Here is a 14,097-nt window from a genome sequence, read left to right on the forward strand (position 1 = left end):
CTTGGTTGTTACTTTATTTAAAGCAGACATCAGGCGAGGGAAATGGGAGACTGAGGGTCAGGAGGGAGTTGGGGAGCATTGTCAAAGCCACCTACACCGTGGGCGGGACATCAGCTCCCTCAACAGCCTCCGGTAGAGGATTCTGAAAACCATCCAAAATTCAGCTCCCTCCCCACTGCTTTGCAGGGCTCAGGAAGAAAAAGACACTCTTCTCAACGTTGAGTGTGGAGCCCCTGCCTTCCAACTGGGTCAGCACCACAGTGGTGGAGAAGACAGCCCCTCAGGATGAACCACAGTGACATGCTATGGGGACAATGAAACCAGTCATTAAAGAGAATATGCCGTAGGAGGCTGCATGGCTCCTTCGTACAATAGTCAGAAACAAACACAATTCATTTATGGTGATGGAAGTCGCAATGGTGGTTATTCTTTGTGAACGCTATCATCGAGAGGTGACTCAAGAGAAGCTTCTGCAGTGCTGGCTTCTATATCATGCTCTGGAGTTATGTGCTTTGTAAAGATTTATCAAGTTGTACACTTGAGATGTGTGAATTCACTATATGTAAGTTACACCTCGTTAGTTATGGCTTTTCAAGGCTTCTCTCTCCCATAAACTATGAAAAATGTCAAACATATAGAAATGTATAGGGAACGATAGCTTAAACTCTGAGTACTCATGATTTAACTTTAAAAATATTTTCCTTCAGATCTCTTTTATTTTTTATTTTTGGAGAAATAAAGCATCATCGGGACAACTGAAATCCTTGATGTATCTGTTTCTGATCCCATTGCCCGCCTTCCCTCTCCACGGGATAATCACCATCCTGCATTCAATGTTTTTCATACCCATTCATGTTTTTACATCCTCCCGACATAAGTATTCTGTGTAGCCATAAAAGATACACGGGGTTGTTTTGTAGGCTTTTAAACTTTATATAAATGGTATCATACAGTGTGACTCATTTTGCAAGTTTCTTTTTCAAGCAAGAGATTTTTGTTTTGAAGCTTAGCTATATGGATCCACGTGCCTCTGTTGTCCTCATTTTAACCACTATGTAGTACTCTGCTGTGAATGTAATTGCAAGTTATTTCTCCCTTCTCCTAAAGATAGACATTTACGTTGATGGCAAAGACTGCTGGTTGCTTCCCAAACCCCCTCCCCCTTCCTCAGCAACAGACCTCACGTTATTCAGAGTAGCAACACGGCCAGTTGAAAAGACACCTTTCGTCACCTTTCTTGTTCCCAGATGTGGCTACATCTATATTCTGGCCACAATAAAATAAGCAGGGATTCCTGGGTGGGACCAAAGAGGGTCGGATTGTGACATGCCCTTTTCTTCCTCTTCTCTTTCCCTCTTCTTGTTCCTTGGAATGTGGATTTTATAGCTGGGGCTCCAGGAACCATCTTAAACCTTGGCTTGGGAAATTCCTTGAGAAATCCTTTTGGGATTGAATTCAGTTTGTAAATTAATTGGACGAGAATCCGTACCTTTATTAAACTGAAAATTCCTAAAGCTTGTATGTGATTGATCCATGCATTAAAACAAAATAAAACAAAACACCTCTGGTCTTGTTTCATACTTTTCTTCATAAAGTTTTTAAAAATTTGGTATGTTCACAATTGGTCTAAATACTTTTGGTTGTTGTTGTAGTTTTCTTCTATCATGCTTGTGTGTCTTTTCCTTATATTACGTTTTCTACCTGGTTTCTATCGTTCTAGAGGAATGCTACTGGATTTGCATTTTGATTTTACATCCAGAATATTGCTGATCTCTTATCAGCAGAGGATCTAAATTTCCTGATTTGCTCAGGACAGTCATGGTTTTCAACCTGTTGATCTGGCATCCCACTTGGTCTGGCAATCATCCAAGTTCCTCATTTCTGATGAAGTGATATTTCTAGCAATTGCATTTAATTTTTTTTCAACGATTATTTATTTTTGACAGAGAGAGACAGAGCATGAATGGGGGAGGGGCAGAGAGAGAGGGAGACACAGAATCGGAAACAGGCTCCAGGCTCTGAGCCATCAGCCCAGAGCCTGACGTGGGGCTCGAACTCACGGACCGCGAGATCGTGACCTGGCTGAAGTCGGACGCTCAACCGACTGCGCCACCCAGGCGCCCCTCTAGCAATTGCATTTAAATGGACCACAGTGGATTGGCAAACCTCAGCTTTGTAACTCCAGCTTCTGAAATGGTGTCACCCAAGTCTCATGTGAGACATCTTGGTCTTTGTGCAGTAAACAAAGTTCTCAATTGAACACATGGCTTAATGTGAAGGATGACCAGTGATAACCTCGCTTTCTTTTCCTGACTCTTTCTCCGTGCAAGGTAACCGACACCTCCCTTTACAGGCCAGCAAGCAGGGCACCGGCTTGAACCCTCTTTGTGGCATCGTGAGAATTTGGTTTCGCCATCGTAATTATGTTAAATTTATAGTTTTCCCGCTTTTTCCAGTCTCTATAATAGCTTTTATAAGATGGGGCTCTCTCTATTCAATGAAGTTTTGTAAGAACTCATCTGTAAAACAGAATCAGCACCTTTTGTCTGTGTGTTTGGGGGTGGGAGTGTGGGATTCATGTCGAGGGTATTTTCCATTGCTGGCTCAATTTCTTTAATGGTTGTTGGTGTATTTAGGAGTTTTAAAGCCTTCTTGAGTCATTGTTGGAAGTCTATATTTTTCTAGAAAATCATTCACTTTATCTAAGTTTTCAAGTTTGTTGACATAAAGTTGTTCATTATACCTGCCTTCTTTTCTTTTCTTTTATTCCAATTTAAAAAAAATTTCAACTGTATGTCCATTTGTGTCTATTTCTATCATTGTTGATTTACCTTTTTTCCCTCATTTTTTTTTCTTTTAGAAACTGTTTAATTTCTGCCAACCTTATTTCCATTTTGTTTGCCTTTCTGGAAGAACAGCTTAAAACCACTCACCGGTTGTTCCTACCCATTCAGTGGCCTGAGCGGTGGGAGCTGCAGACCTGAGCACTCCAGCCTTCAGTAGGGAGCTGCCATAGGGCACCTGCCCACCTTCTGATGAGTCTATGACTTCAGGTTGAGGAGCAGTGAACTCAGGAGCTGGTGAAGCCCATTCACCCTGATGTTCCTCTTTGGTCGCAGCCTTTTTCAGTAGCAGCCTGCTCTTCCTTTTCAATGTCTTCAGGATCTCTGCAGAAGTAGAGATCAAATATGACCTCCCATGGGTGTTCACCGGAAATGGCGCCATGCATGCGCAGAACTTCCTGGGGCCAGCATCCACCACATCAGACCTACTGAGCACGCTCCCTTGTTGTTGCAAGGGATGGCGATCTCCGCACAGCGCAGAGCAGAGTCTTTGTTACACAGAGCGATGGTAGACAGGTTAACATAAGATGCTTCCGTGAGAGGCTGGTGGTCAGCACTGGGATCAGTAACCACCAGAGGATCTTGGCTCCCAGAAGGTTGTCTGGATGCGATTAGCAAAGGTTCCAGGAGTGAAGTGGCTGGCAATAGGAGTGGCTCCAGTAGCAGGGGACACTGCAGCCCAGCTCACTGGCCAGTACCCCTGGATGATATGACACTGACATCAACCGGGTTTTCAGTGGCAACAATGGCACCAGCTGCCAGCAGAAAATTCTCTCAGGTTCTCTTCAGATTTACGTTGTAGACACCATCACTTTTCCTTTGTAGATGTACTGTTCCATTTGGAAGTCAAGGTTGATGCCACCTAAGTGGGTTCCTGCTGCAAAGAATTTGAGGACATCCTCCTCCTTCATTTGCAGGACATCAAGGGCTCTGGATCTTGTGACGGTTTCCTTTTAAGTTCTGACAGGAATGCAGAACAATACCGTATGGAACCCTCTGTGGGTGGACTGAAAGGTTCCATCCATTTTTAAATCTCGCTAAAGGCTTGTCTATTTTATTTGTTTGATTTAAAAGCCAGTTTTTGTTATTTTGTAATATTATTTCTCCTTTATCCTGCTTTTCAATTTCACTCATTTTCATGAATTGTAATTTTTTTCTCTGTTAAGACAAAAAAAGTAGCATTTTAACATAAGCAATAGTTCATTGCATTTGCCAGTATATTTCATGAATTTTTGTGTCGTTTCTTGTTTTTCATGCCTTTCTTCCTTGTCCACTTACCTCTGACATTGAGTATCTGGCGGTAATATAGTCTCTTATTTGTTGTATATCTGAAAATATCTCTGCTTTGCCTTGACTACTGAATGATAGTTTAGCTGGGTATAGAATCCAGGGAAGGTGTTTTTAAGAAGGTTTTCTTTGCTGTACTTATTACATTTTATAATTATATACATTATGTAATTATCTGAAAAATTCCCATCTCCCACCAGAATGACTTTTGTTTGTTTTGTCCACTACTGTGTGTCCTGGTCTCTAGAACAATGCCAGGCACATAGTAAGCACTCAATAAATAGTACTGAATGAATGAATGTATGAATGAATGAATCCCTCACTGGACTTTCTGTTCTCTGAGGGCAAGGTGGGCGTCTTACTGTCCAGGGTTGAGTTCCACTGACTTGCCTAGTGCCTGACATAGTAAGAATTAAATAAACATTTGTTGATGAATAAATGAATTCACCCAAGTTCTAAAACCAAAGAATAAAAATAGTACTCTTGGAAACTAGAGCCTTTTGAAAAAGCAACCTTTGGAGTCTTCTAGGTCTTCATTTTCTTTTTTAAAGTTTCTCCCCTGGGGTTAGCTGCAAGGGAGTTGGGGACAGAGAGGGGACTTTCATGAAACCAAGGCCCTCCCTGGAGGGTTCCCTTTTACCAAGTCTGCACAAACCTTCAAAGACCTCTTCCCAGAAAGGATAATGTTGTCCAGCTTAACATGGAGCCTGGTTGAAACCTTGTTTCTAAACAGACTGTACTGCATCATCACCAGTGGCTCCTTTAAGGGAAAAGGGTGTCACAATAGGAAAGATGACATCCAGGTGCAGACTGCATGGATGGTCACAGTGACTAATAAAATATTCAGCAGTTGCTGCTGTGGCCTCAGCAAGGACGTGCAGCAGAGCCAGCTGATGCCTGAGTGTGAGGAAGTGCACCGGGATTCGTGGTAAGGCGCATTTAGGAAGGAGTTGGGGGCCTCTGAGGCCCATTGTACAGGAGGCATTTAAAGAGTTGGCCCCCTGAGAGCGCTAATGTGCTTCGATTTGGCCATTTATGAAAGGGAAGGGACTATTAGGACTCAGAAAAGATGTCTGGCCTGCACCATTTAGAGGACACAGGGGTCACCTGTGTGTCAACAGAGTAAAAGGGTCATTCATAAAGCCCTACATCTATTTGTCAGCCCTACAACGGAGCTCACCACGCGGGAGGCAGTGTGGCAAGAGACGTGCTATTGCGTTTCTCTACTTTCTGGTCAATTCTAACAATTTGCAATTGAATGTTGCTCTCGTGGATGTGTGGTCCCAACTCCAGACAGTTTCCATAGGCACAGATGGCTCCCAGTCCTGCTCAATCCGCCCCCTTAATTGAACGAGGGCAATAATCTTGTAACCGACGCCCTCTGCCAGTTGGTGATGGGGCTACAGTGCATATCTCTGCCTCTGGACACTCGCAAGACCTCACCACTCACTGACAGCCAAGTTCGAAAGACACAAAAAGAGTGGAGAAAAACGAGTTTTAAAGATGCCAAAGCTAACGTGTTAGCAAGATTTTAAAAACATGTTTCCCTTGGCTTGTGGAGAACAGAGAACAGACCTTTTCTCAAACTGCCTCTCTTTCAGCCGTGACGTCTTCTCTGAAACATGGAAGTTATATAAACAGAAAAAAACGTCCCTTCCAAATATTGGTTCAGATGCAGGAAGTACACAGTTGCCAAAGGAGATGAACAAACTAGGAATCAGAAAAAAGCAAATTATTCTTGAAGGCATCAAAGTAGGTTTCCCAAACAAAGGAGAGTGCTATTTCTTTGTTAAGGAAGAAAAAAAAAGCCATTATGGAACAAACTTTACCCTTTAATGTCGATGTACGACAAAAACGCTTTCGCTCTGATCTGCGATCTGTCTTTCTTGCCATCCTCCAACTTCGGTGTCCTCCAGAAAGGGATTTACTGAGTGGCTTTACACATCTTTCAAGTAAAGATTAACAACAACAATAATAATAAAGTAATAAATTGGCCACGAATCTTGGCACAACCTGAAACCATATGTTCTGAGAGTTGCTTCATTCACTGCTAATTAAGTTTCCTTCCCCTCCCCCCCCCCCAACACACAAAATGAGACCTTTTTTTGGGATCCAACAAATAGCTTCAGGCATGTGGGCATCTTGATGGAGTCTCTTCTTCTCTTCGGAGGATCAAATCCCAGCCAGCTTTGTTTGAAGTTCAGAGCCCTGCATGGCATCTGAGAAGTGTTAATAAAATAGGAGTGCATGTGTGAAGTTACTCTAAAATTCCCAAGACTTCATCCCAGGAGGGAAGCGTAACAACGACTCACTGACTTTAACAACAACACCGCCACAGAGGATGGTCTACCAGTCACCCTGACACGATGGAATCACACGTGTCTTCGGGCCCCAGGCCACCCGAAGAACTCAGGTGCGGGCATCAGTACATTCTCTGGCTCTCTTCTAATCAACGTCCTGTCCAGACGGTCACCAGCCCTCTCTGCAGCAAAAGCCACTGAGCGTTTGGGTATAAACATAGCTTGTTTGTCTTGTGTTAGTGCAGCCTTGCAAAACACAGATGTTTTCCTTTTAATCCTGTTTGTGCTCTGCGATGGTCACACTTGGTGTCATTTGGCTGCAGGAATCCCCTCTAGGAATGATCCTGCAAGAAACAGCCTGTGCACGGAGCCATCTGATTTGGGGCAGTTCCCCGCTTCTGTGCAAAGCTGAGCACAGTTAATTTATTGGAACAGAATGGGATATATGAGAATGAACATATAAATACCTTTTTTTTTTTTTTTAAGGCAAACTATATAGAATCTAATCATCTGGACCTACAAGGTAAGTTTATGATTATGTGTGTGTGTGTGTGTGTGTGTGTGTGTTAACGTTTATTCTGAGAGAGAGGGAGGGTGAGGGGCAGAGACAAAGAGGAATAAAGAACCCCCAGCAGGCTCTACATCATCCACACAGAGCCTGCTGAGGGGCTTGAACTCTTGAACCGTGAGATCATGACCTGAGCCGAAATCAAAAGCCAAATGCCTAGCCAACTAGGCCACCCAGGTGCCCCGGCTTATGGCTCTGTTTCATGTACTTTTGGATTTTCACTCCTCCACCAGGATTTCTCGGCTTTCCCCAGAGACATGGCATGTCTTCAGAGTCAAGAGCTCAGACTAATGGCGAACAGTCTGGGTTCAAGACCTAGACCCGCTGCTCCCTAGCTGTGTGGCCTGAGGCAAAGCACCTTACCTCTCTGGGCTCTTTCTTCATCAGTAAAGAGGAGCAAGTATACGTAGCTATGCCACAGGGCCACTGTGAAGGTTAAGGGGGATACTTCCCAGAGGCACATGGAGTAAACGTGTAATACATGTTTGTAATTCTTTTTGTCTGTGTCCCTCATTTCAGGCCTTGATCTTGATCAGCAGCTAGAACCGGCTCGAGGCTCAGAGCCTTGTAATGAAGCAGACCGTGTGTCTACTTCCCACAGAAATGCCCACCTTGTCCCTCCTTTGGATCAAGGAGTGAAGTCCGCTGTGAACCACAGAATTATCACAAAGCGCATGTCGCTGGGGGGCTGGGGTGCAAATTGTGGATTAGCTGTAGAGAGAGGGTCTGTCCTCCATGAATCGGACACGGGGCAGATCAGTTTGGACGTGCAAAGGAAGATCCAGATTCAGGGATGGTTAATTAAGAGCCTACTCTGTGCTCAGAAATTTGTTAGGTCTATTTTCATGTGTGGTTTTGTGTAACACCCGTGACAAATCTATAGCACAGGTACCATTATGATTTCCGGTCTATAGACGTAACCGAGCTTTAGGGAAGCTAAACAATTTGTCCGCCATCCAAAAGTTGCCCTCTGCCTGCGGGATGAAGTCCCAGACCCCAGGGATGTTCTGCAGCCTGGCCCTCCATCTATCCACCCCCACTTCTCCATCCCCCTGCCTTATCCCTCGCTGTCACCCAAAGGAAACCGGCTTTTTTTTCCCCTACCTTAAAGGAGACTGAGACTCCCACAGCCAGTAGTACAACCAGCAGAAAGCCCAACCCCCCGAAGGACTGAACTCTAATGATAGTCTTTACTGACAATTTCCCACGGAAGGGCCTTCACACACAGAGGGATGTCCTAAAAACCCACTTTCCATGCTTCTCACCTCAAAGCCCTGGTTCTTCCGGGAGCTGTTCCCCCCCCATCCTCTTCTCTCCTTCATTAATTCTTTAATGCCAGTCCTTTGTTCCCTCCTTCCTGCAACCCCACCCCCAACCCCGCCCCATCCTTCGTCTAGTAGAGGAAAGTGATCACCTCTGGCCTTTGACCTCGGGGCCTGTCCCCTCCCCGCACAGCTCAGCAGGGCAAGGCCAGCAGGAAGGTGTTTGAAAGATTGCAAATATGTATGCTAACTTTTTTGTCCTTTATCTGATTTGCCTTGCACTCTAGCAACACTGTGATGGGGGATCGGTTTCCTGCGTGGGCCTCACGGGGTCTTTTCTCTGAGACTCACTCTGCCCAGGCAGCTTCTTTATCATTCCTCTGCCTGGTGGTCACCACGTGATGTTGGATTATATCCAACTCCCGCCTTATTTTGAGTTTCCTCTTTTTTTTTTTAACTTTTTAAAAATTATTTTATGTTTATTTATTTTATTTTGAGAGAGAGAGAGAGAGAGAGAGAGCGCGCGCGCGCACAAGTGGAGGAGGGGCAGAGAGAAGGAGAGGCAGAATCCCAAGCAGGTTCTGCACCATCAGCACAGAGCCCAAGGCAGGACTTGATCCCATGAACCACAAGATCATGACCTGAGCAGAGATCAAGAGTCGGAAGCTTAACCGACTGCGCCACCCAGGCTCCCCTCGAGTTTCTTGAGGGCCCCACAGCCAAATCTCCGCAGAGGATGGCTTCTGCTGTTCTTTAGGAGTGCCTTAAGCAAATGAAAATTGATTCTTCTTAATGACAAAAAGACAAGAGATGGGCTGTTACTGGTGTTGACTCAGCAGCCACTCGGAGTCAGGGCCGGCCTCTCCATGGTCCCGCGGACATTCCCTTGCCCTGGGAGCCCCGTCACGGCAAGATGGCCCTGGGGTTCTAGATGGAGCATCTGTGTTCAAGGGAGGGGGAAATAGGGAGCCGAGGCAAGAGGCTCTCTGAACTTTAGCCAGGAATGCAACGGCATTCCTAGAACTTGGCCTTGTCTTGGACATGAACCAAGGTGTCTCATCGGCCGTCACTGGGTTGCGAGGCCTTCCCCAGCTTGTTTAACGGGGTCTTGTGATCTGATTTGTTTTTGCATTTATTTTATTTATTTTCCTATCACAGTGAAACTCACATGACATACAGGAACCGTTGTAAAGGGAATAATTCAGTGGCATTTACTAGGCATCCAGCTTCCACCTCTACCTAATTCCGAGGCATTTTCACCCCCCGGAAAGGAGACCCTGAGCAGTTACTCCTCACTGTCCCCGCCCTCTGCTTTCTGGTTCCAGGGATTTACCTAAACTGCACATTTCTTATAAGATGGAATTCTACAACATGTGACCTTTTGCATTGACATCTTCTACTCGGCATCATGTTTTTGAGGTTCATCCACAAAGTATCGTCTATCAGAACTTCGTTCTTTTTTTTTTTAATTTTGTTAAAAAAATATTTCATGTTTATTTTTGGAGAGAGAGAGAGACAGAATGTGAGCGGGAGGGGTGTAGAGAGAGAGGGAGACACAGAACTCAAAGCAGGCTCCAGGCTCTGAGCTGTCAGCACAGAGCCTGACGCAAGTCTCGAACTCATGGACTCACAGACCGTGAGATCATGACCTGAGCTAAAGTTGGTTGCTGCTCAATCAACTGAGCTATCCAGGCGCCCCAGCATTCTGGTTTTTTTGTTATGGATAAATGATTTTTGTATTGTATGGATATACCATAATTCGTTTGTCCATCCATCTGTTGGTGGACATCTGGGCTGTTATCATGTCTCTCGAGCCTAGGCATGCTGGCTCCCAGCTGTGGACCTCTGCAGAGTGGCCTGGGCCCCAGAGTAAAGAGGTGCATGGAGGAGGCTCCAGAAGGAGGGTGGGGGGACTGAGCCTGGGTGACTCCGTCAGTCAAGTGGCCGACCTCGGCCCAGGTCATGATCTCACGGTTCGTGAGTTTGAGCCACACATGGGCTCGCTGCTGTCATGGGCTCCCATGCTGTCATGGGCTCGCTTCTGGCTCCCTGCTTTGGATCCTCTGCAACCCCCGTACCTTCCCCACTTCTGCTGTCTCTCAAAAATAAATGAAACATTTCTTTTTAAAAGAAGGCTCCAGGGGCGCCTGGGTGGCGCAGTCGGTTAAGCGTCCGACTTCAGCCAGGTCACGATCTCGCGGTCCGTGAGTTCGAGCCCCGCGTCGGGCTCTGGGCTGATGGCTCGGAGCCTGGAGCCTGTTTCCGATTCTGTGTCTCCCTCTCTCTCTGGCCCTCCCCCGTTCATGCTCTGTCTCTCTCTGTCCCAAAAATAAATAAAAAACGTTGAAAAAAAATTAAAAAAAAAAAAAAAAAGAAGGCTCCATAAATGTCCATCAACTGATGAATGGATAAAGAAAATGTGGTCTATATGTACAATGGAATACTGCTTGGCAATGAGAAAGAACCAAATCCGGCCATTTGCAGCAACGTGGATGGAACTGGAGGGTATTATGCTAATGAAGTAAGTCAGGCAGAGAAAGGGGGATACCATATGTTTTCACTCATATGTGGGTCCTGAGAACAGAAGACCATGGGGGAGGGGAAGGGGGAAAAATGTTACAGAGAGGGAGGGAGGCAAACCGTAAGAGACTCTTAAATACAGAGAACAAATGGGATGGGGGGTGGGGGAGAGGGGAAAGTGGGTGATGGGCATTGAGGAGAGCACCTGTTGGGATGAGCACTGGGTGTTGTATGGAAACCAATTTGACAATAAATTATATTTAATAAGTAAATAAACGTTAAAATTTTTTTAAATGAAAAAAGGAGGCTCCAGGCATGCCCCAGTTGCCTGAGGGAGCAAGGATGATCCTGGGACGGGGAGCCACTTGGGGACCTACTGGAAAGCATCTTCGCCTACTTCCCAACGCTTTGGCGGCCCTGTGATTACCTGCCTTCCGGGAGCATTTGCCTTCTGCGTGCACTTAGAACCACCAAGGAAGCAGTACTATCTTAACCTGGGGTCATCCAATCCAGGACTGCCTTGGCTGGAGCCCAACCAAGAACATTCCTCAGCACCGGTGTCATTTTATGTCGTTCTTATTAGTAATCACATAGGATTCATAGCCGGTTGACTTTTACTCTTGCCAGAGGCTGATAAATTGGCCAGACGCAAGGATCATTCTTCAATAATTAAAAGCCTTTATGGCTTGCAGGAAGAAGCAAATTTGTGAGTATCCACCATGGATCTGTACAACGCTCCTCCCTGCCGATCAACGTCTGCGTCCGCTGCTAGCTGGTGAACTGTTCACCTTTGACTTGGTCTCTGGAACCTCAGTTCAGCCGTCCGAAGGCAGTACTCTCTGCAGAGATCAGGCACTTTCACGTGTCCCCTGGCATTTGCCTGTGGACTCATTGGTCCAGGGGAGTCAAAGTGTGGTCCCCGAACGGGCTCAGCATCTCGGAGGTTTGCATGGAGCTACCGTTTCGGCCCTTTTCAATTTCCTGCTCTGGAGCCGAATGCACCTAGCACATCCAGCACACCATCCTGGGCCCCTAGGGAAGGACTCTGTCTTCCTAGGAAAAGACCCAGGAAGAAAATGCCCAGCTATCAGCTTATGACAAGGGAAGGGAAGGGCTAGACAATGGTATACAAAGGCACCAAATGGACAAGTATGGCCCAAGATGACTTAACTTCTCAAAAGCGGAGATTTTGTTTCAGAGTGAGCCATCACTGCACGTGCTTAAGAGCTCTGGTTTTTGAGTCAAAAAGACCTGAGTCTGATTCTTAATAGCTCTGCCTCTGCCACTTAATAGCTGGGTGATCTTGGGTAAGCAACATAACCTCTCTGAGTCTCCGTTCAACCTCACGAGGAGGAGGTAGGAAAGCCTGTGAAGCGCGGTGCCTGCCACAGGGCGAGAGCACAGCAAACCGCAGCTGTTAACAATTCTCGTGACTCTTCACGTCCTCGCTTCGCTTGCCCCTGTGCATCTAGACAGATCTGCCGGTACCCCACCTCTCCAAACCTCCCCCATTTCAGTCATTCCAATCCAAGGTTTTATGGACTCAACTCTCGCCAGGGCATTTTTCTTAGGGGGCCCTCTTTGCCAGGATGGGCTGAAGATTATAAAGTGTGGTTAAGAGTTTCAAGGTCAAACCTAGTACTTCCTATGAAAATAAAAGATGGCAGTACATTACGTTGTCAAGTTAATACAGTGTGATGGAGCATCTCCAGACTGCACATCCTGGAAGACTGTAAAAGTCTAATAGATTTAGGGTAACTGTACCTCGGGGAGCGTATTAGACAGCGCTCATCAATGGATCAAAACTGTCTTGGACGCTCCCTTCCCAGGGAACAGCAGTGGCCCTTAAATGATTGCTTTCCCTTCAACAACCTGGAGATAAATTGTGCTTCATACATTAACTTCACACGAATGGGCCACTTATTTTGACTGGAGAGTGCACCTTATTTTACCCCAAATGAAAAGGCATATCCTTTGAAAGCCAAATTCTGCATTCTTTAAAATTACTGCGAAATGACATAATGCCATATTAACTCCCTCCCCGTAGCTCTATCTCTGCTGATCTCAGATGTGTTTGGACACATTTAGCATCGTGCCCCTGTTGGTGAAGTGTCTTTAATTATTCCGAAGGATGTTCTGATGCATTTAAGTTTTAATCAGGTGTACGATTAGCCGGGCGTAAAGTTTGTATATATGCTCCTAGGAAGACATCATTTCGATGAGCTTTTATCCCGGGAAGAAATGCCATTGTACAACGAAAATGGTAACAGAAATAACCTAACTGGACCACACAGACTTTTTAAGAGTTGCCACGTGAACTCACGGATTTATTTTCCTCATTTCGCACATTCCTAAAATTGCATACGCTTTCACAGTCCGAACAGTCACTGAGGAGCCATCGTTCCAACGAGCTGAGGTTGGATGAGGAATAGCGCTTGACAGATTCTTCCCCTCCGCTTCTCATCCATCTCCCTGTTAGCTGGGATTTAATCTCTTCCAGGGGGAGGACTGCTCATATTGAGTAATTTCTATCCCCTCTAATTTAAATAGACAATGCCTCACGGTACCCCTCAGGGACCAGGCAGGCGGATGGAGCATCCCTTACCAGGTTCTTGACACCTTGCGTTCAGAGACAAGATGCTGTGGGAGAAGGTGTGCACATCACTTCTGCCACGAGTTTGTCCAAACGGTCCTAGGCCAGCCCAGATCACAGGGGAAGGGAAACAAGCCCCATCTCCTGATAAGAGGACTGTCGAAACGTGCAGCCGCCTCGAATCCACCACAGCAATCCCAAACATGGAGACTGTTACCATTTGAAGCCCTTTGTTACACCACACATGCATATCTGCAGGTTCAACCAAGCCAAGAGCAGCTTAAAGTAATTTCTAGACACTCTACGAGATAAATTTGATTTGTCCTTGTTCCTCATCCTCCATTTCCAAGTGATTGCCAGGAATCACTAAAGCTGGTCCATTTTACTTTCCAAATATTGTGCAGATTTCCACTTCTCTCCGACCCCACCACCATCGCCACCATCACCCTCTTCACTGCCACCACCACCATGATCATTATCGCCATCGTCACCACCACCACCATAATCCCAATTCCTTTATTGTGAGTCCCTACATGCAACAAACCGAATGTTGGTATCCCCATCCCCCGGATTCCTATGTTGAAATCCTAGCTCCCACTGTTATGGTACCAAGAGGGAACACACTTGTGAGATGACGTGGGATTCGTGCCTTTATATAAAAGAGGCCCCAGGGGCGCCTGGGTGGCTCAGTCGGTTAAGCGGCCGACTTCGGCTCAGGTCATGA

The 14,097-nt window shown here is 45.9% G+C and overlaps 1 pseudogene; it reads right to left on the minus strand.

The window, feature by feature from the left end:
* Positions 1–2,919: 2,919 nt before the first annotated feature.
* Positions 2,920–13,858, minus strand: LOC115503925 (annotated as a pseudogene).
* Between the last annotated feature and the right edge of the window lie 239 nt (positions 13,859–14,097).

The sequence above is a fragment of the Lynx canadensis genome, chromosome E3 (assembly GCF_007474595.2).
Source record: "Lynx canadensis isolate LIC74 chromosome E3, mLynCan4.pri.v2, whole genome shotgun sequence".
Taxonomy (NCBI): domain Eukaryota; kingdom Metazoa; phylum Chordata; class Mammalia; order Carnivora; family Felidae; genus Lynx; species Lynx canadensis.